This window comes from Arvicola amphibius, chromosome 13 (assembly GCF_903992535.2).
Source record: "Arvicola amphibius chromosome 13, mArvAmp1.2, whole genome shotgun sequence".
NCBI lineage: Eukaryota > Metazoa > Chordata > Mammalia > Rodentia > Cricetidae > Arvicola > Arvicola amphibius.
In genome coordinates, this window is record NC_052059.1 from 70,187,791 (window position 1) to 70,211,951 (window position 24,161).

The 24,161-nt window shown below is 40.0% G+C and overlaps 1 pseudogene; it reads right to left on the minus strand.

Annotated features, from left to right (window-relative positions):
• Positions 1 to 1,525: 1,525 nt before the first annotated feature.
• On the minus strand, positions 1,526 to 22,815 carry LOC119799893 (annotated as a pseudogene).
• Positions 22,816 to 24,161: the final 1,346 nt, after the last annotated feature.

Below are 24,161 nucleotides of genomic sequence, written 5' to 3' on the forward strand. Positions count from 1 at the left end.
AGTAGTCTCCTTTTCACACAAGCTAAGCTAAACTGTAGCTATAAGAAACTTTCTCTGGGGGAGTGGGGGGGTGGGGATGGAGGAAGGGCAGATATAGGAGCAGGGAAGAAGATACCTACATTATGGGATCCATTTTAGGATTGGCAAGAGACTTGGCTCTAGAGGGGATCCCAGGTGTCCACGGAGATGTCCCCAGCTAGGTCCTTGGACAGCAGAGGAGAGGGTGCCAGAACTGTCCTTGCCCCACTATCACACTGATGACTATCTCGAATATCACCATAGAATCTTTGTCCGGCGACAGACAGAGACCCTCATCAGAGGAACAGACTGAGCTCCCAAGGTCCAGTTGAAAGGCAGAAAGAGGGTGAAGACGAGCAAAGAAGTCAGGACCGCCAGGGGTTGGTCCACCAACTGAGGCAGTGTACCTGTTCTAATGGGAGCTCACCAAATCCAGCTGGACCCGGTCTGAATAAGCATGTGATCAAACCAGACTCTCTGATTGTGGGTGACAATAGGGGCTGATGGAGAAGCCATTGATAAAGGCACTGGGACTTGTTTTTATGGCACGTTCTGGCTTTTTGGGACCCTAGTCTATATGGAAGCACAGCTCCCTAGGCCTGGATGTAAGGAGGAGGGCCTTGGACTTCCCACAGGGCAGGATTCCCTGCCCTCTCTCAATCAGGGTGGGAGAGAGAGAAGGGGGTGTGGGGGAGCAGGGAGGATTAGGAGGAGGGAAGGAAGTGTAAATAATTGAATGGAAAAATAAAAAAAAAATAAAAATATATAACTTTCTCTGGGCTGGAGATACGGCTGTGCAGGTGAAGACACCTGTCGCATGGGCCTGGTGAGCTGAGTCTGATCTCCAGGACTCATGGAGGCATGGAAGGAGAGAAAAGATACCACAGAGTTATCCCTTGACCTCCACATGCATACTGTGGCACATGTATTCTTGCATTCATTTCATGCACATAAACAAGCAAATAATAAGTAATTTATAAAATATAAAGCATTTTCCATGACTTTGCTGATACTGTCTCCTTAGTCTAGAAAGCTATCCAATCTACTCTGCAAGATGCCTGCAAGATGCTTAGATTCATAAAGCATAGCTTTGGGTAAGTCTGTGAAGGTATTTACAGAGTCATAACAAAAGTAGAAGACACGCCCTAAATATGGGTCATACCATCTGGGTGCCCAGATGGATAGCAAAAAGAAGGAAGCCAGCCATGCCAATGCTAACATTTCCTCTTTGCTCCCTAAAATAGCTTCCCTCTGTTGTGACTTCTTCTGTTTCTCTACTCCAAAACAGTGCAGATGGCAACTATTGACTGAATCCTCTAAAACCATGAGCACAAATAAATCCTTCCTCCTCTTAGTTTCCCTTAGGTATAGCTCATGATGATGAAAAACTAACCAACATGTCCCCACATCCACAAGTGGAAACCCTCTGACTCTTCCTTACTATGCCAGACAAGGCAAATACACCGAGAGTCAAAAATTCTTACTTAATGAAGTTATAACACACATCTCATAGGGGCTTGTGGTTTTTCTTCCTTATATTATTGTTGACCAAAGTATCCAGCTCATCCCCAGCAAACCTAAGCTGAACCTCTGTTACACTGTAGCTTGCTGACTCCTGAGCACATTCTTCAATGTTATGAGCTTCATCTAAAATGACAACTTGCTGTTTCAGCTTTATATCCATCTGTAAGATAAAATACTTTTTTATTTAAAAAATTGACAAAATGAATTTAACAGCAGTAGGCAAAAGATTTCGTTTAAAAATTCACAATATAGGCCAATACTATGTGTGCAATTTACATTAAAAAACTAATATTCAAGCCTTAAAACAACTTCGGAGCACTAATATCTACCAGACACCAGTTCTGTACCATAAAGCTCACATTTTCATTCTAAGAACACTTGGTAACCAACTTCTCAATGAACATGTGCCTATCAGTTGAGCATAGATGAAGGTACAAGCTACACAGATGGTATACAATTATACAATAAAGAAGCATTCAGTACAATTTTAACACTGATGACCAAACATTTTTGTGTGTGTGTGTGTAGTGCTGTGGCTAAGCACAGGGCTTCATGCTTGCCATGCAAGCCCTCTAACAAATGAGCTGCATCCCTATCCCTGAAGAGAAAAACTTGTGAAGGGAAACAAGAAGGCAGATTCCATGATTCCCAAAAACTAACAAGAAGTGGTGCAGTCCGACCCACGACATGTACTTTATTTTGAAGACTGCTCTTCTCTGGCTGATGCTGATAAGTCCACTAATCTGCAGATCAAGTGATATCATGTTTCTCACTGGGTAAAACACAACTCAGAACCAGGCTCATCAGGTAAAGTATTCTGATCCTCTGTGGTCAGAAATTGGCTCAGATTCAGGAATAGACATGCCATCCAGGCTGAGCTGAACAGAGTGACTGGGGGGAATGCATGCAAGCTCAAGCCCTTTCCTCCAGCTTAGCTAACTGCTTGCAGTTGTCCTCTGTCCCACAAGAAAAGGACTTCCTAAGAACAAAGCCACCATAATGAAAAGAAAGCCATCTCTTTCTTCTTAAGCTCTTCAAGTTAGGTTTGTATAACTTGGAATAGAAAATCTTGAGCAATAAAACAAGGAAATATTATTGGAGCGCCATCTGTAATATCTTTTAATGTTTTCCTCAGAAACATATGCTCTAGAGACAGCAGGAATGTTGATTTGAGTATTCCATTGCTGCAATAGGTCATGGCCCCATAAATTTACTGCAGTATTAGCTACATATGGCCTTAATTTTCCTATTTGTCCTTCTGTCCCTATGCATTCAACCCATCTCATGCTTTGCCTTACTCGAGATAGGGTTCCAATTCCCAAGAACTGAACATTTATGTCCTGTAGAGGCCAATACGGATGCCAAGATTCTGGAGTAATGATACTTACATCCGCTCCTGTGTCCAGCAGGCCAGTAATGAAAATGCCGTTTACACACACTCTTAACTTTGGTCTTTGATCACTTATAGAAGTTTGCCAAAATACACGTAATTCATCTTTCAGGCCGTTTTTGCTTTTAACAGCAGGCATGGGGCTTTCTAATTGTTCTGACAAGGCATGTTCTCTGTAGTAATGGGAAATGACTGGACCACATTCTCCATGGTTGCTTGCGAGAGGCCCCCCCATTGAGTTTCCCGCTTGCAATGGATTTCCTTGTCTATCTCTTGACAATCTGCATTCATTGGTCCGATACCTACCTTTTCCACATCTCCCACATAAACCTGAAGGCTGAGGCCTCCTATTCCTGTTATTCCTGGAAGAGGCGTTATTATTTCTGGAAATCCTTTGTCTTCAATTCCGTTTCATATGTCCCATTCTGCCACGATTAAAACATTTGGTATTTTGATGTCTTCTTTTACCATTGGCAATTGCTTCTTCCACCCATGCCTCCATGCCATAGTAAAACTATTCAACATTCATTGTATGCAAGACCGATTCATCCAAAGGTGCTGATCTGATCTTTAGAGGCATCAAAACCCTTTTGCACTCCACATTGGCATTCTCATAAGCCAAGGACTCAATTATTACCTGCCTTGCTTCTGGGTCAGATATCCCTCTTTGTACAGCTTTAGTTAGTCTATGTAAAAAGTCAACAAATGGTTCTCTCGGACCCTGTTTAACTCTGATATATGATTCCGTTCTCTGTCCTGGGTCTTGAACCCTGTACCAAGCCTTTAAGGGTGCGGTAGTACATATGGATAAGGTGTGTTCATCATAATTAGCTTGTTCTAGAGAATCAGAATAAAGTCCTTCACCCAGAATTTGATCTAGGGTAATGTCAACTCCCTTCGATCTTTCCTGTTGTTCTAAAAGTCTAGCCTCTTGTCTGAACAAACACTTCCAGTTTAATTGAGATCTGCTTTCTAGAACCGCCTATACCAAATGAATCCAGTCACTTGGTATGGGTCTCGTACTGATTGACCACAATTTTAGCATCTCCTTAACAAAGGAGCTATGTATGCCAAAATTCATAACAGCCTGTTTAATTTCTTTCATATCATTCATATGGATGGGTTCCCATGTATATTCCTTGGTGACCTTAGGGTTTTTAGAACCAGTCACTTTCTCTGTTGTTATTACCGGGAAGACAGGCAAGGTCTTGTGAAAATTATTCCGGAGGGTTCTATTCACTGATGGGGTTAAGATTGTCTCTTTTACCATTTGCTCCTGTTCATCAGAGTCTATAATTTCCTCAATCTTTTCAAATCTGTTTACCATTGCCTTCTGCAATGCCTGAATCTCTTGTCCAGTATTATGTTCCAAGGCCGTCATAGAGGATTCAAAGATATGAAGTTTGTCCAACACCAATAATATCTCATCCTTAGACAGAATTTTCATGTCATGAATTGTGCCATCTTGTATTGAAATTCTGTCCAGTAATCTTTCATAGACCTTTGATAAAGTCTTGTTAATACATTCAACGGTTAAAATCTTCTCAGATAATGTTTCAGTTCCTACAGACAGGGACTGCAATTTATGATTCAAATCAGCAGTTCCTGCCTCCATATTCTGCACCTTTTTCTCAAATGATAAAGCCATCTCAGAGAAAGATCTATTATTCCTTTCTTTGAGAACTTCAAACCGTTTACAAATCTCCTGCATATTTTTCTCAATTGACAAAGCCATCTCCGAGGAGGATCTATTATTCCTTTCCTCAAGAACTTCAAACCATTTACAAATCTCCTGCATGTTTTTCTCAATTGACAAAGCCATCTCCAAGGAGGATCTATTAGTCCTTTCCTTGAGAACTTCAAACTTCTCCTCGAGAACTTCAAACTGTTTATTGATGTGATGGAAGTTGTTTCCCAAAACAGTCGTGCCCTTCTTTAATTTTTTAACTTCTGCCTGTATGGACTGTATCACTTTTCTATTGTCCAACCTCGTTGTAATGAAAAAAATAAAAATAAAGAAGATACCAAGCCCTGTAGATATCCAACCAAAGGAAGGAAGAAGGAAAAGAATGTCATTAAAAATACAAAATTCTGCCGGGCGGCGGTGGTGCACGCCTTTAATCCCAGCACTCGGGAGGCAGAGGCAGGCTGATCTCTGTGAGTTCGAGACCAGCCTGGTCTACAAGAGCTAGTTCCAGGACAGGCTCCAAAGCCACAGAGAAACCCTGTCTCGAAAAACCAAAAAAAAAAAAAAAAAATACAAAATTCTGGGCCAGTAAGATGACTTATTGGGTAAAAATGTCTAAGATAAGCACAACACACACAAACATAAATAATTAGATATAAGATAAAATTTAAAAATATACAAAATGAAGCATTAATATAATTAATCTTAATCAATAAAAGCCAAGAGCTAGATATCGGTATAAAGCCTGGAAGATCAGAGAACCAAGAGCAGCTGCCAGTTTTTAGATGGAGGAATGAGACCGATAAGAAGCAACTGGCAGCTGATCCTGGTTCTCTGATCTCCCAGGTTTTACCCAATATCTGGGTCCAGGTTTTTATCGATAAGATTGATTAGACTAATGCTTCAGCAATATTCAGGGACTAGAGAAATAACCCAAGAGTTAAGAATACATACGGCTTTTACAGAGGACCCAAGTTTGTTTCCCAGCACCCACATCAGGAGGCTTACAACTGGGAACTTCAGCTCCGGGGGATACAACACTCTCTTCTTCCCTGGGCACCTGCACTTATGTACATATTACCAAATAGGCATGTAGGCACATACAAAATTAAAAAATAAAAACAAATTAGTTCATGTGGGGTTTGGTGGCATACACCACTAGTCCCAGCACTTGGGGGGCAGAGGTGGAAAGATCTCTGATTCAAGGTCACACTGTTCTATGTACTAAATTACAGGTCAGCCAATGCCCAGTGAAACCCTTTCTTAAAAACAAACAAACAAAAAAAACACCAGTCATGAGAGTGTATGCCTTTAATCCTAGCACTTGAAAGGCAGAAGCAGGTGGATCTCTGAGAGTTTGAAGCCAGCATCGGTTACAGAGAGTCTCAAGACAGCCAAGAACACATAGAGCAAATCTGTTTCAAAGATAGATAGATAGATAGATAGATAGATAGATAGATAGATAGATAGATGATAGATAGATGGATAGATAGATGATAGATAGATAGATAGATAGATAGATAGATAGATAGATAGATAGATAGATAGATAGAAAAAGAGTTTTAAGCCGGGCAGTGGTGGCGTGCATACCTTTATTCCCAGCACTCGGGAGGTAGAGGCAGGTGGCTTTCTGTGAGTTTGAGGCCAGCCTGGTCTACAAGAGCTAGTTTCAGAATAGGCTTCAAAGCTACAAAGAAACCCTGTCTTGAAAAACCAAAAATAAAAATAAAAAATAAAAGAGATTAAATATAAAAACAAAACTATGAAAACCAAATATGCTGTAAATTTAAAGGAAAGGACCTGGAAAGATTCTCAAGTGTCTATGGTGTTTATCTGCAGGAAGGCAAAGCAGAACAGAAGCACTAAGGAGAACATCTTGTTTTTACTCTGCTTACACTGATAGACTTTTTTTAAAGAACAGTTATTACTTATCATTTCTTTTAAAAACTGAGTTTAAGCCAACCATGGGAGTGTATACCTATAACAATCACTCAGAAGGCTGGAGCAGGAAAGTCAAGAGCTCAAAGGTAGCTCAGGATGCATAGCAAGATGTTGTTTAGAAAAAAAGACAGCCACAATTTTTTCTTTTAAATAAACATCAAATCTAGGTCCAGAGATGGCTCAGCAGTTAAAGGCATTTGTTGTGCAAGGCTGGCAACCTCAGCTTAATTCCAGAACCTAGAGAAAAGTAGGTGGGGGGGTACAACTGACCTCACAAAGTTGTCCTCTAGGGCCTGGAGAGATGGATCCTGCAGAGGACCATGGTTCAATCTCTAGTGCCCACAGGGTAGCTCACACTCACCTGTAACTCCAGTCCTGGGGAATCTGACACTCTCTTCTGGCTTCTGTGGGTACCAGGCACATGTAGTGTATAGTCACATGCAGACAAAGCACCCATACACATAAAACACATGCACTGTGACCATGTCTCTCTGATTCACAGACTGACTACTAAAGATCAGCTGATTCATTCTTGTTCTCTTCTATTTTATTCTATATAGGGTATCACAAGACTGGCAGCGTCAAACTAACTATGGAGTCCCCTGGTTGGCCTTGAATTCACAATCCTACTGCCTGGGCTTCCTGAATGGCTAAATTATAGACCTAAGCCACTTCTAGCTAAAGGTATTTTAATTTCAGGCATATTAAATAATAAAATCTATTTTCTTTTACATATTTTAAGCATCAGTTAATAACAAAAATTTCCCCTTCTTTTTCTTTCCCTTGTCCTCATTCATAATCCATGAATCTATATTTTAAAACTAAATTTTGTAATCATAATTTCACCATTTACCTAACCATGGTCAAATTTAATATCTTTTAAAATTATGTGTATGTGTGTATGTATGTTCACCACAGGTGTGTGGGTGCCCTGAAAGATTAGAAGGAACCTTGAATCCCCTAAAACTGGAGTGACTGTCAATTGTGAGCCACCAACATAGGAGCTAGAAACTGAACCTGGGTCCTCTGCAAATGTAGCAAGTGCTCTGAACCTCTAAACAATCTCTCCAGCCCCTTATCCAGTATCTTGGGCTTCACTTTTCTCAACTATCAAATTAACATCTGCTCTATTTTCTTCACAGTGCTGAGACTAACATCAAATGAAAGAAAACAAATTATTTGGTACAAGTAGAGACTCCAAAAAGCTATTAGCATATTATTATAATTCCTTGAGAAATAGGCTCCTGTATATAAGCTTCAGGCAAAGGTTTTAAAATTCTGTTCCCATATTAGGTTCCGACTAGTTATAATATTATCTAACAACCTGTCCCTCTGGTTGCTACAGAAGTCAAAAGTTGTTCCTAATTTTTTATTTATATTACTTATCAACTTACTTCCTAACTCTTGAAATTCATTGCTTGGTATCTTCCTTGAGTATGCTAATACACAAAAGTTAAAACAAAATGTATTTAGTTCTAGTATTACAATACTATTATACCCTTTACGTATAAGGATCTGACCAAAAGTCATAAGCTAAAAATAATAGTTAATTCTTTAACTTAAGCCTTTTTAAAAATTCATTTATTCCACAAATATGTGAGCACCAAGTACAGGCTCTGTGCTAGATGCTTGCAGGCATAAAAATGTGAAAAACAGGCAGTGTACTTGCTCTCGTAAGCAACCTGCCAATGAGACAAACATGGCAGGATAAACATGCACGTGATGGTAAGCTTTTGAAAACACTGTAAAGAAAGCAGACAGGATGCTGAGTGAGAAACTATCTTGAAGCTATACTTACAAAGTACTGCATAGAAATGAACTGCCTGTCACTCCAACTCTGGAGGAATGGAACCATTCAACCCAGCCTCTCTACTCAACAGCCTTGTGAGATGAGCAAGTTCCTTAATCCTGTACCTCAGTTTTCTCTTGTAGGATTAGGGGAACAAACTTCCCTGTAAGAATGATATAACTAAGTCAAATGCTTTTGCTTCATTTTGAAACTAATCACAAAGAAAAATTAATATTTGACAATAAAAATTCACTCACATGAATCTATATTTTCCAAGTAAATTAGCATTCCTAAACTACTTAAAGAAGTGTCCTAGCACACAATAAACATCATCATATAAATAAGCATCACCATATATATGTAGGTACAATATAGTTAACTAGTCATTTTAAATAAAAGTAAATAAATTGAGAAAATGACTCTAAAAAAACTTTTAAAGAAAACTGATCATTTTCTCATGAGATCCCAAAAGACACTTTTAAGCAGAAACAGAAAGACAGAGACATAGGGAAGAAGGGAAGAAAGATAGGGTCCAAAGGTAAAGGAAAAAGAAAGGGGTGGGGGTGGGGGAAGAAGCCCAAGGCTCCTGAGCAGCAGCTTCTGACAAAGGTCAACAGTGCACTCTGCTGGAACTAAGTCTTTCCTACATGCTGTACAAAAAACTGCTCCTGCTTGCTACATTGAGTCAAATAGAATTGGTATTATTAATGTATTTAATGCTATTATTTCTTTAATACATAAACACTAGAATAAGAATAAAACATATCTATAGTAATACCTTACTAGTTATAAAGGTTTACTTAAAAACATAAATCAATTCCTAAGAAAATGATTAAGAATTCTGGAACAAAGCAGTATTAAATTATTATTATTATTATATTATATTCCCTAAAACCCAATGCTTCTCTTGATAAAATTCTGATCATGCGAAGACTGATGATTCACTAGATTTCTAATATGTGAATTATTATAAGAAAAGGACTCTAAAAGCCAGGTGTGATGGTACACACCTGTAATACCAGTACTCAGAAGCCGGAGGCAGGGAGAAGTTCAAGGTTACGTAAGAATCTGAAGACCAGCCTGAGACACAAGAGACCTATCTCAAACAAACAAAACAAAAGGACAATTAAAAAGAAAAGAATAGGAACTGTAGAGATGGACCAGCAATCAAAAGTACTGGATCTTCCAGAGGATCCAAGTTAGATTCCCAGCAACCATATGGCAGCTCACAGGTGACTGTAATTTCGGTTTCAAGGGACCAGGTGGCACCCTTTTCTCACTCTTATGGGCATTGCACACATGTAGTGCACAAACATAAATGCAGACAAAATACTCATATGCATGAAAGAATTAAAAACAACAACAAAAGCAAGTTGGAACCATTCCCACTCTTAGGAGTTCTTTCTCACTGTTCTTTAAAACCTACATCCAGGGCTGGAGCTGGCTCAGAGGTTAAGAGCACTGGCTGATCTTCCAGAGGACCTGAGTCCAGTTCCCAGTACCCATGGGGCAGTTTACAACCACCTATAACTCCAATTCTAGGGGATCTTACACCCCCTTGTATATTTTACAGGTACCAGTACAAATGTGCACACACAGAAAGACAGTGCACATACATGCATGCACAAGCACAAGTCTTTAAAAATAAACCTATGATTAGTCTGCTTTAAGAAAAGGTCAATCTACAACGTTCAGAAAGTAAACCAGATTTGGGTAACAGACTGTAATTTTAAAAACAAAAGGTGCTGGGTGGTGGTGGTGCATGCATTTAATCCCAGCACTTGGGAGGCAGAGGCAGGTGGATCTCTGTGAGCTCGAGGCCAATCTCGTCTACAAAAGTGAGAACTACCAAATGATGATGATGATGATGATGATGATGATGATGATGATAAAACCAAATAATAAGAAGAGGAGGAGAAGAAAGAGAAGGAGGAGAAAAAGGAAGAGGAGGAAGAAGAGGAGGAGGAACAGGAGGAAGAAGAGGAAGGAGGAGGAGAAGGAGGAGTAAGAGGAGGAGGAGAAGGAGGAGGAGGAGGAGGAGGAGGAGGAGGAGGAGGAGGAGGAGGAGGAGGAGGAGAAGGAGAAGGAGGAGGAGAAGGAGAAGGAGAAGAAGAAGAAGAAGAAGAAGAAGAAGAAGAAGAAGAAGAAGAAGAAGAAGAAGAAGAAGAAGAAGAAGAAGAAGAAGAAGAAGAAGAAGAAGAAGAAGAAGAAGAAGAAGAAGAAGAAATAAAACAGCTGAAGAGACAGCTCAGTGATTAAGAGCCCTGGCTACTCTTCCCAGGACCCACATGGCTGCTCACAATCATGTGGTGATACACACATTAATGGAGATGGGTTAAATTAAGATGTAAGAGTTAACAAATAAGAAGCTAGAGCTAATGGACCAAGCAGTGATGTAAATAATATGGTTTCTGTGTGATTATTTCAGGGCTGAGCAGCTGAGAACCAACAAACAGCCCTCCTCACACTGGTTATGCTTACTTAGTACATGTTAGGCTAATTTTCTAAACTACATTATTGTTCTTTGGTATAGTTCTTAGTGTTTTTTAAGTTTTATTTATTTAAGCACTAGGTGTATTAGCATTTTGTCTGCATATATGCATATGTACCACATGCATGCGATGCCTGTAGAGGCCAGAAGATAGATTCCCCTGAACTGGAGGTTACACAAGGTTGTGAGTGTGGGTGCTAGGATTCAAACCCAAGTCTGCAGGAGCCATCTCTCTGGCTCCTTATCTTCTATTCTCCACAGCCTAGGAGCTTTCAAGTTCACCAAAGAGGTTACATTGTTAAGGCACATAATTTAAAAAGAAGTTAGATATCTCCAAAATATTTGAAGAAATACAGAAGAGTGGGGAAAATGAGAGGGACAACTCTTAGAAATCAGTAAAAAGACAAACCTATAAAAACTGGCAATCACTACAGGTAATATTCATAAGATATGCAATAAACATGCAAACTGTTCATCAGTTATGACAATCAATTAAAACTCCAGGCTGGGAGTGGGGGTGGCCCTAGGTTCAATCCATAGCACTGTAAACAAGATAAAATAAAACATCAGTGAGAATACCAAACATGCAAGAATGGTTCAAATTTAAACCAACTGGAAACATCAGGAGATAAAAGAGTTGAAAACCTCAACTCACAAGCACACCCCTAATGTTGTGAGTTTTGTTCCACACCATCTCAATAAAGCTAATAGGGCATGAATTACATGAATTTCTTGCTCCCTGTTGCATAACAAGTTATGTTTATTCTGTGTCTACTGAAGCTATTAACTATGCAATATTACTATCTGAAAAAAAAGAGAAACTTAATTTTCAAATGCCTTATTTTAAAAATAGCTCATGCTAAAAAAAATCTAACAATAATGCTTTTAAGAAGAAAAAAAATGGCATCAACAAATTTGTTCAGTAAAGAGTTACTACAGACTTTTGACCTGAAAAGAATTCAGTATCCACACAAAGTATAATGAAGTAAGGCATGCCTGCATTATTGAGGGAGGCTAGAGTTAGGAGCACAAAATGGAAAACTGTTGGCATTGTCTACCACAGCTGATGTACAAGCTATTACCATCCCATTCCTAAGTATGTATACAATAAAAACTATCTATTTGCTTCATACAAACAAGAAAGTCTCTGTCTTATTAAACAAAAGTGGAAACAACTCAATTATCTGGCAAAAATAGAATAGACGACTATATCCTGATATATATTTATTTCCTTTTTATTATATTTGTATTATATATTTATATATTATATATTTTAACATAGGGAAATAATACACAGAAGAAAAAGAATAAAAGCAATAGATTCTCAACAATACAATGCCAAGTAAAAGACAGATATAAGACCACATATATAATTCCACTTCTATAAAGAAGCAAAGTTCATCAACTGTGACAGAAAACAACACAGAGAAAAAACAAAAAGGGATGGGGATTAACCCAGCAAAATACCTCAGTAATTAAAGTGAGAACACAAATGAAAAAGCTCAAAAGGTTTTGAGTAGTCAATGTTATGGTAAAATTATTCCATTAGGGGCACAGTGTTCAGTTCAAAGCACATTCCTTGGCATACGTGAAGCTTGAAGTTCTATCACCATCACCAAAACTAAATAAATACAATTTAAAGGATTTCAGAGACGTTCAATGCATAAATGCACGTATGCCCAAGACACGTGACCTGAGATAGACCCACATGGTGGAAGGAGAGAACTGACACCAGCGAGCTGTGCTCTGGCAACCACCCGAGTGCTGTGGCACACACACCCGCTCGTGTGCGCTCTCTCTCTCTCTCTCTCTCTCTCTCTCTCTCTCTCTCTCTCTCTCTCTCTCTCTCTCTCTCTCTCTCTCTCTCTCTCTCTCCTTCCCTCCCTCCCCTGTACCCCACACAAGATAAATGTAATTAAATAAAAAATTCCAGGGGACTGAAACTCCAGTCCCAGTCCCAGGGCCTTTGAGGCCATCAGGCACATACAAGGAACACAGACACACATTTCAGACAATGTAGTAATAACTAAGGAAGGAGCCAATTCAGATTGCAACCCACACAAGCAGAATACAGTTTACCTTAGCAAGTTGATGAGGTGCCATTTCTCTCCGGCGGTTTGCTTGGACTATGGAAATAAAGTGAAGTGCCCATGTCCGTGTCATTGTAAGGAAAACTCTTTGAATGTCATGCACAACCACATGACGATGGCACCTCAGGCTTTTTATTCAAGCCCCATCCACTCGTTTTCCTAGTGGAAAAAAACCTCTGTTTACAGTATAACTAATAAAGAGCACTTTTCCTTTCAGTCAGAGTAAGCAACAACCTCAGTTCAACAAGGACTGGAAGTTTCCCAGGTTATAAGATTAAATTAAGACACACAATCTACCAGAACCTTATCTACAGTGTCGAGTCAGGACAGAAGAGAAAAGCAAGTCCTGCAATGTTTTCAGAAATGTTATCAATGTAAAAACTATAAAAACATAATAATGAAGATTAATAATGTAATTAAAAGTACCAGTCTTGTATTTATTTACATTCAGATTTATTTTAAAATCAAGCAAAAGTATTGAAATAAAGATGAAAAGTATATGTTTCATTACTGCTATTTCCCTAAATGAAGAGTTTGAAATTTCTGTATCCTAAATAATAAAGATACAGATTGTCACTGTCCACGTTATTCTTATTTTTTATTTCTTTTTCAGTTTTTCTGAGACAGGGTATTTCCACAAAGCCCTGGCTGTTGTGGAACTCACTAAAGAGAGCAGGCTGACCTTAAACTCACAGAGATCTACTTGCCTCTGCCCCGAGTGCTGGGATTAAAGATGTGAGCCACCACATCCAGTTTCACATCATACTTCTACTTCAAACATAAATATTCAGGTGTGGCAAGGTGGCCCACACCTTTAGTCCCAGTACTCAGGAGGCAGAGGCAGGTGGATCTTTGGGTTTGAGGCCAGCCTGGTCTACAAGAGTTGCAGGACAGCCAGGTTTACACAGGGAAACTCTTGTCTCAAAAACAAACAAACAAAAAAATCAAATCAAATAGAAACATTCTATCATCTACACATTCTGATAAAAGTATCAAGGTACATTTTAAGACAATATTCAAATTCAATTAAAAGGTAATTAAGATACCTAAATATAATATTTTAAATTACAATACAGGGGCTGGAGAGCTTAGCAGTTAACCAGTTCAGTTCCCAGGACCCTCAGAGCTGCTCACAATCATCTGCCACTCCAATTCCAGATGGTCCAATGTTTTCTTCTTGGCTGCTCAGGCACCAGGCATGCATATGGTGCACAGACAATCTACTTACCAAATAAATAAAAATAAACACATTTTAAGAAAATTACAGTGTCTACATTGTGTGCCCACATGACATACATAACTCGTATACTTTAAACAAGCTAACATTAACAAGTATGGTTATGCATACCTGTAATCCCAGCATTCAGAAGGCTGAGATAGGAGAACCTTAAGCTAAAAGTCAGCCCAGACTATAGCAAAACCCTGCATCAGGGAAAAAAAAGGCAAACATAAAGACACACTATATACATGTATAAAAAAATCTTAGAATGAAACCTATTATGTATAACTAACATATGCTAATTAAAAAAGAAAAAGAAACCTGAAGTGGTGGTGTATACCTTTGATCCCAGCATTCAGGAGGCAGAGGCAGGTGGATCTCCATGAGTTCAAGACAAGTTCAAACAAGTTCCTGGATAGCCAGGGCTACACAGAGAAACCCTGTCTCAAGGAAATAAACAAAAAAAGTAAAAGAAACTGAATGTTTTAACTATACTAATGACACTGTTTACACACTTGTAACACATTGACATTTCCCAGGTAACTGTCATTAAATTTCAATTATTAACTAGAAATGTCAATTTCCCCCAAAGAATGTCACCAATAATAACCAAAATGGACAGTCAAAAGATCATAGAGCCAGGTGGTGGTGGCACACACCTTTAATCCCAGCACTCGGAAGGCAGAGGCAGGTGGATCTCTGAGTTCGAGGCCAGCCTGATCTGCAAGAGGTAGTTCCAGGACAGGCTCCAAAGTTACAGAGAAACCCTGTCTTGTAAAACCAAAAAAAAAAAAAAATCATAGAAAGTACTTTTTGTTAGCAGTCTTTATTGATGCTTATTTCACTGCTTGTCTGTGGTGATTTGGGGAAGCGGACACACACACCACGCCGTGTGAGAACAGAGGCCAATCTGCAGGAGTCAGCTTTCTCCCTCCACCCTGTGGTGCCAGCGATGGGACTCAGGTCATCAGGCCCAGTAGTGAGCATGGAGCACAGAGCAATCCTGCCCACTCCTTGTTACTGAATTCTATCAGTGACACCAACATTTCTTTTTTATTAACTTATGTGTGCATATGTGTGTACATGCTACAGTGTGAGTGAGGAGGTCAAAAGACAACCTACAGGAATTGGTTCTCTCTTTCTACCAGATGGCTTCTAGGAATTGAAATCAGGTCCCAAGCTTAGAGGTCAGACTTTTACACTGAACCATCTTGTCGGCCCAGACACTTCCTTTAATAATGCATCCATACCTATACACACACCTGTGATTAACTTCACATTTTTCTAATTCTTTAGATCAGACTTATTTATTTATATACCTGAAAAATATTCAATATTGTATTTCAGATTTGTGATTAAGGTTACAAAGTCCTAGATGGGTGGTGGTGGAGCATGCCTTTTTTTTTGGGGGGGGGGTTACAAAAGCCGTTTTATAAAGCCATTTTAAAACAAAACAAACCAAAAGGTTTATAAAAGAAAAAGATACAGAAAATAACTTGCTTCATATGTCCCCCAAAAGAGAAAAAAATAAAGGGAACAATGACAACATGCTCAACAATAAGAATGGCACACGCATTTAATCCCAGAATTTGGGAAGCAGAGGCAGGCAATCTTTGTGGGTTCAAGGCCAGCCTGGTCTACAAGCTAGTTCCAGGGTAGACAGGGTTGTTACACAGAGAAACCCTGTCTTGAAAATAAAAAAAAAAAAAATCAAAAAATGGAACGGAAAGATGGCTCAAAGTCAAGAGCGCTTCCTGCTCTCTCAGAGAACCCAAGTTTAGTTTACAGAATAAACACAGGCAGTCTACAACCCTGTCACTCTAGTTCTGGGTCCTCTAACTCTGTGAGCAGCTCATACAAACTCATACATAAATAATAGAAAATGAAGCAGGGCAGTGGTGGCACACACCTTTAATCCCAGCACTCGGGAAGCAGAGGCAGGTGGATTTCTGTGAGTTCGAGACCAGCCTGATCTACAAAAGCTAGGTCCAGGACAGGCTTCAAAGCTACAAGGAAACCTTGTCTTGAAACCCCCTCCCCAAAAAAATTGAAAATGAAAATAAACCTTTAAAAATTATTTTTTTCATCAAACATCAATAGCAATTTTGTGTTTACCCAGATGATGTCATACTTTAATAAAATAACAATCATATAGAAGCTCTTATGAGCAAAAACATGGAACACTTATAAATAGACTTTTACCTCAAAACCTAGTTTTTACAAACTGAAGCATTAATTCAGGATTACCTGTAGGAATTTACAAAACCATGTAAGTCTGGGACTCACCATTGGAAAAGGGTGCGATGGGAATCAGCACCCCAACATCTTTTGTTATATGGGTATATACGTTTTTATTTATTTTCTGGAAGTTCTGGGTACTGAACCCTGGACCTTGCACATGCTAGGGAAGAGTTATATCACTGAGGTACACCCTAGCATAGGACTCGAGTTTGGATTTGTAAGATGGATTCTTGCAGTATTCCAGGCTTCCTTAACAGTTCTGACTCTCTCACCTCAGTTTCCTGAGTGAATTCCTAGGGATGCAGGAGAACATGCCGAATCAGAGCCAAATTTATTTATTTTATTTTATTTTTTTGGTTTTTCGAGACAAATTTATTTTTTGAGACAAAGTCTCACTGTGTAGCTCTGATAAGAATTAAGGTAATGGAACATGACAGAAATTCATACAATCATTATTACAATGAGCTTCTATTTATCTGGTATTCAAACATGTGAGCAGCAAGTATCTTTTATTTACTTATTTATTTAGAGCTAGGGTCTTGCTACATAGCCCAGGCTGGCCTTTAACTCACTGTACTCCTCTTCAACCTCACAAGTACTAGGCTTACTGGCATGGACCACCACTATACCAGTTTTATGCGTTTTTTTTTTTATTCACATAGTCTATATTTTAATGTTTTAAGTCAGATAAACAAATATATTCAAGGATATATTCAAGCAATTAGTATTCATATCAACATCATCAGAACTCCATGTCCTATTTCTTAGATACAAATTATCATCTTGCTATTTTCATAGTAACTCTACATACCTAAAATGTTCACATATACCCTGTATGATCAAGTAAAAGGACTAAATTGTGTTAATATTATTTAAGAATTAATTTTGATGTATTCGACTTCTTTTGGAAGACTTAAAATGTTTTATTTTTGAAGGAGGTTGCTATGTAGACTTGGCTGGCCTTGAATCTGCAGTAACCTTCTTGCCTCTGGCACCTGAATGCTGGAATTATATATGTGCACCACCATTTCTGGCACAGGAGATGCATCTTGAAGAAATGTCTTGACAGAAATTATTTAAATCACTTAGAACAATATTTGAACCAGTCTGGTTACAGTGTACCATATTACCTGGGGCTGGCCTGACTGTTGGGCAGGTGAAGGCACACTCACCACTCAGCCTGATGACCTGAGTTCAATACACCAGACCTGTATGGAGGAAGGAGAAAAGTGGTTCCTGCAACTTGTCCTCTGACGTCCATACTGTAGCACATGTGCCCACACAATAAGCACACACAAAATAAACATACTAGTTTTTATAAGAACTACTTGCCAGTAAGAGATTGTTGCCATGCTAACTCAGAACAAAGTAAGGCTAAGCTTTTTCCACTTCCTGTGGGACTCTCCAACAAACAGTGCTGCCCACTGTCTAGTCCTCTAACAATGTGTGTACAAAGAAATCAGTTTTTAAAAAGAAAACAATAAAGGATGACTTCATCAGCTCTCTCTCCATAGAAGAGGAACACGACAGAATAGCACAGAAGACTAAGGAGGCACTCCAGGAGACAGAGACAGCGTGAGGAAGAACTAGATTTTGCTAAATCTAGATTCGCTCCTTTACTTCTCCCTAACAACCTGCTGATTTTACCAGGGCATTAAATAAGCAGCTTATATTTAATCATACAAGCACAAATTATTTCTATAAAGCTGTAATATGTGCTGGAGAGGTGGCTCAGCATTTACGGGCAGTTGTTGCTAATTCAAAGAGACTGTGAGCAAGCTAAATACCACCAGCAGGAACATGGACAGATTATGATAGTCATACAATAAAATGCCAGGCTGCAATTAAAATGATTTAACAACCAATAAGGACATATCTTAAATATAATATTACAACAAAAACAATACCAGACAAACAGTTCTTAGGGATCCAGCTCAGCAGAAAGACAGCATGAAGAATCTCTGTCATTTCTGTGCAGTGACATAATACTTTAATACTTTTTAAGGGAAAGGGAATTTATATTCTATGGACAATTCCAGGTTATAACCCATCAGAGCAAAGATGTCAGAGTGTCAAGGGCTTGAAGTAACTAGCTGTATCCATAGTCAAGAGCAGAGAATGAACACACATATTCATTTTTTTGTTCTGAGGTTTGTTTTTCCGTCCTTCACAGTTAAGAACCCTCTGCCTAAGGAATGGTGCTGCACACAGTGGGCTGGGTCTTCTCACATCAGTTAAGACAATCCCCCACAGGGCCTGGAGAGATGGCAGAACACTTGGGTTCAATTTTTAGCACACAGCATGGAAGCTCATAACCATACGTAATTCCATATCCAGAGTATCCAATACCATTTTCTGGCCACCTCAAATACCAGACATGCACATGGTACACATATATACATGCAGGCAAATGACTTATATACACATACACACACACACACACACACACACACACACACACACACACACACCAGACAGTATCTCACAGAAATGCCCACAAACCCAAGGCAGAAAATTCTTGATTGAGATTCTTTCCCTGGGTAATTCTAGGTTGTGAAATTGATGATTAAGGCTAACTATCACAATATATATAGCACAAATTCTAACCGGTATTAATAATAAAAGCCCAGAGTCAGATATAGGTTTTAATGTCAGAGATCAGAGAAGCAGAGCAGCAACAACTAGAGAGTTCTTTTACCTCTACCAATGCTGACCAAAGGGGCGATCCTTGTGCACAGACTGCATCTCCCGATGCTCGTCTCCACCAAATCTCAGACTTCACTGAGCTCCTGTCTCCTTCCGCCTTATACTCCTCTCCACCCAGCCACATGGCAGACGCAGAGAAATGACTCCTGCGAGTTTTCCTCCAACCTCCACACATACATCATAGCACTGGTGTACAAATCAAACACACACACACACACAAACACACACACACACTCACACTCACACACCCTAAGGAGCGAAACACAAAATAAACAGGTATTGAACTTTTGTAAAAAGTTTTTAAACAATGTACTAGTAAGACCGTAAACTACTCAAGAACTAAAAGATAATACCTCCAAAGAAGAAAAAGTAGGAAGGAAAGTTATAAGCCTTCAAAAACTCTTGAAGAATGCTGACTCTTTAAACAATGTTCAGCAGAGACTCTGACAAAGACTAGTAAAACGGTGGTATTCAGGAGATGCGGCTGTCCTTCCACTGAAGGGGACTGTGACTGTCCATGCCTAGGCCAGTCTCTGTGGCAAACTTTTAATAAGATGCTCTACATCTTTTCTGGTGGCAGCATACATGCTAGGCAAACACACTACTTACACTACACACCTCCCTCCTTACATACATTTTGATAAGTAAATAAAAGCACATCTTGAATGAGTAGAGCGACTATTCAGTGAGGTACCTGACAAGTGTAGAAAAGGCCAGCAGTATACAGAAGGAAAGGGAGACAAATCGAACCCCAGCCGGTGTGGCAGGTCATCAGCTGCAGCAACTGCTCAGCTTCTTCTTCAGTTGGTCTGAAAGGAGAAACACAGTGAGAGTTTACACTTATTGATTTATCTACTTTTAGTTCATGAAGGAAGACACCATTGCACATGAAATAAATAAAATCATTAAAAAGAAGAATTATAAGAGAGAGCATGCACAGTCCGAGTCAAGGACATGAGGTCCACCCTCCTCTTAAAAGCAAAACAAAACAAAACAAAACAAACCGAAAAACATGTCCTGTCGATTCTGAAACAGAGAGGTCTTCACCTGACCTGGACTGGTTGTGGGTCACTCACAGATCTCTCAGAGGTGTCTTCTCAAACTGGTAAAATCACAGGGTCCTTTACACTGTGATTAAAGTCTGATAAAATACTCTCATTCCTCCAATATCTATTTGTAAACAGAAATTAGATCAAATATTCCTTAAGGACAGTTGACCTTAGCACCTTCAATCTTGACATAGCTAGTAAAATTAAAAGCTGGAGCCTCTTAATAAAAGGCCTTTGGCTCACTTCTCTGCAATTAGAAATAGGAAGAAAAAGATAAAATGGTAAAATATTGGGTTGAGTACTTGAGTCCAGCAATCCCTATCAAGGCACAGTACAGACATAAGAGTGTGCTGTCTTTCACAACATGTTCTTCCTTCAGCCCCGAGTACACATACACAGTGGGCTCCATCTCCACCTTAGCTTCTTCTACAATGTGGGTGCTCCTGACTGTAGGAAGAATGCCCATCAACTCCAGGAGAAGCTGTCTCCTCATCTGCCAAAGGACAGAATCGCTGGGCTCCTTTTTTCTGTAAGTGTGAATTGAGAAAAGAAGAGGGAGAGCACGGAGCATTTATCACATTAAAAGGAAGCTGAAGAGAGTTCATCACGTGAGCACTTGCAGTTGAACTCACATGAGGAGCCTGTCATACTGCAGTCCCATTTAAACAAGAAAACGCAAAATCCACACATCCACTGATCCCATGCTGCACGGCTGCAGGGGAAAAGCTAAACTAACGCAGAGTTGTGACTAGTGTTTAAATAGTAATTTTATATGAGTACAGCAGTCCACTCTGGAGGCAGAGACAGGAGAGCTGCTGCACCCAGGCTAGTCTACATGGCAAACTCCAGTACAGCCAGGGCTATAGAACAGAAACTTGTTTAAAATATGCAAGGGGCATCAGGGTTCCCTTCACTATGTTAAGTCCAAGGTCCTCCCAACTCCCCCTAAGTCCAGGAAGGTGAGCAACCAAACTGACAAGGCTCACAGCCCGTCCATGCTGTAGAGATCGCCGTTGTCCTTGGTTTCTCAGACCTCCTCCACCGTCAGCCACATTCAGAGAGTCTGGTTTGGTCGCCTGTTCCATCAGTCCCATTCCAACTGGAATTGGTGGTCTCCCGTTAGATCTGTCCCACCGTCTCAATGGGGTATGGGTGGAAGGGAGGGGAGGGAAGGGGGAGGAGGAGAGGAGGAGATGGAAATTTTTAATAAAAAAATGAGAAAAAAAGAAAACTAATTTAGAAAAAAATATAGGCTCTTCACAAGTTTTTCATGCAAGGATTCCAAATTTTATGTGTTTTGAATCATTTGACATGAGAAGCTTGCAAACTCCACTTAAAAGACATTACTAAACTTTACTTCTTATATATCATATTATAAAATACATTGATTAAAATGTATATTAAAATACATTATTCCTTTTTTCTCCAGTCAAAAAAAAATATGCAAGGGGGAGGAGGCTGGAGAGATGGCTCAAGTGTGAAGAGCACCTGCTGCTCTTGCTGAGGCCCCAGGTTCAGTCCCCACTTCCACATGGGGAGCTCCACCACATGAGGCAGTGCAGCAACAACACTTGGTGTCTGGAGACCTGAGAGCCTCTGCTCTAGCTCACCATTAATTATATACTGCACGCTGTTTTAGTGAACTGCTCTGAACCCCAAGTTCCTTCCTAACAAGGAAGTAAATATCAGTACTGTGTACCTTTAAAGATAACATAATTAAGAGCTTATAAATCTATAACCACCGCCCCAACCTCTTCAGAGCAGACTTCACATCCTGGTTTCTCAGGGTGTAGATGAGGGGGTTCAGTAATGGAGTGATAACAGTGTAGAACACAGCAATGGCTCCATCCAAGGGGCTCTTGGAGCCTGCCCTAAGGTAGATGAAGATGCAGGGGACATAGTAGACTATGACCACGGTGAGAATGGGAGCCACACGTGGAGAAGGCATGGCACCTCCCATCAACAGTGCATATCTTCAGGATGGCATGAACTATGTTGGCGTAGGACAGCAGGATCAGCATAAAGCAACTGGTGGCCACTACCCCAATGTCCACAAAGGTCACAAGTTCATTGACTGTTGTGTCAGTACAGGCCAGTCTCAACACTGCAGGAATGTCACAGATGAAATAATCTATCTGGTTGGGCCCACAGTAGGACAATCAGAAGGTCAGGCAGGCTAGAATAGATCCATGGATGGAGCCAGCTACCCAATCTCCAGCCACTAAGATGGTGCATAACTTTCCATTCATGAGCACAGGGTAGCGAAGAGGTTGGCATATTGCCAGGTACCTGTCATAGGCCATCAAAGTGTAGAGGAAGCATTGAGTACTGCCTAGGAAGTGGAAAAAATCCAGTTGCGCTACACAGCCACCAAATGGGATAGCCTTGCTGGCAGGAGTGAAATTTAAAATAAGCTGAGGAACAATGACTGAGGAGAGCCACATGTCCAGGAATGAGAGCATACCTAGAAGAATGTACATAGGACAGGCATGCAGCTTGGGGTCAGCCCACAGAGTGAGCAGAATGAGAAGGTTTCCCAGCTTTGTCAGGATGTAAATGAGGAAGAAGACCAGGAAAAGGAAGGTTCTTAGGTTTGGGGGGGTGAGCCAAGCCGAGGAGAATGAAATCTGTCACCGCAGTTTCTAGCGACATGTTTCTGTTTCTTCTCATGTCTTACCTGCTAAGATAAATCATGAAGTTAGACAAGGGAGTACAATAGGGGACGGAGGTAAGGCAATGTTTTGTTTGATGATTATTGGCTAACAGTTAGGAGAGAAATGCATCTGTGTAAAATTGTTTTGAAAAGAAAGAAATTCTCCAGAGGCTGGCTCTTTTGGTAGATGTATGGAACCTCCTGCTCAGTGAAAGGCACCAAGAAAGAGTATTGTGTAGATCAAGGAAAAGGAGAACCCCTGAGCCATAGAATGGACCAATAAATCCAACCAGAAAGTGTTTTAATGAGGAGAGGCTAAGGCAAACATAGAGCATAGTGGAACTAATGTCCCCAGTCACATGCACTCTCCCTCAATCTCACTGTAATGCTTCTTTTTGTCTTTGGCTAAGAACCACATATCCTCACCACAGTGTGAAAAATTTGCAATGCCTTGCTCTTCTTCACGACCGCATCAGTTCTCACCTAGTGTTTGGTCACTACGTGAGACTCTGAAGGCTCTCCTGAAGTGTGCTCTGACACCTGCTTTGTCAATTAACCTTTCCTCTGTAGACCAGGCTAGCCTTGAACTCACAGAGATCCGCCTGCCTCTGCCTCCTAGGTGCTGGGATTAATGGTGTGCACCACCACTGCTTAGTTCATTAGTCAGTAGTGGGTTAAAAGTGATAATTTACTTTGCTGTTGGATCCCTATAACTCTTTCAGGTCATGGTCAGTCTTTGTTATAAATATGGATCTAGTTTTGTTACAACAAATTCTAGACATCACTTATCCTCTTTATTGTTGCAGGATATCATTTAGTTTTATTGATTGAATTATTTGTCCATTGGTTTAGATTGAATTTTGTAAAATACAGAAATACGAAGGAATTTTTATTGTTTGTTATAAATGCATTGACCAACACTTGGTTGTTAGAAAACTTGTGCATGTATAAACACACAGGCTTCCTTTGTCATCCTTCAACTCCTCTTAAAGAGCGTGAAAGATTTCAAGTGCCTGAATCAACCAGATGGGAAGGAAGCTAGAGCAGTGTTTTCATATCTGCTTCCTGTTTGCCAAGAAGCATCCACTACGTGTTTCTACTGTAAAGATTCTCCCAGAACACAAGGCTAAGCAGACACAGACTGGACTGTAAGGCAGATAGACATCTAATACCAGTGTGCTCCCACTTAAACCTAGGGTATTTTCTGGCACCCAATGTGGATAGCTGAATCCACAGAAAGCTTGAGAAAGTTTGGGAAAGAATAGAGTAAAGCATGTTTTCTTGGTAGCAGCAATTTCTCAGGTCTGACTCTGCTTGCTAGAGGCAAGAAAGTGCTCTCATCTAAGAGAGGCTTCCTGACTCA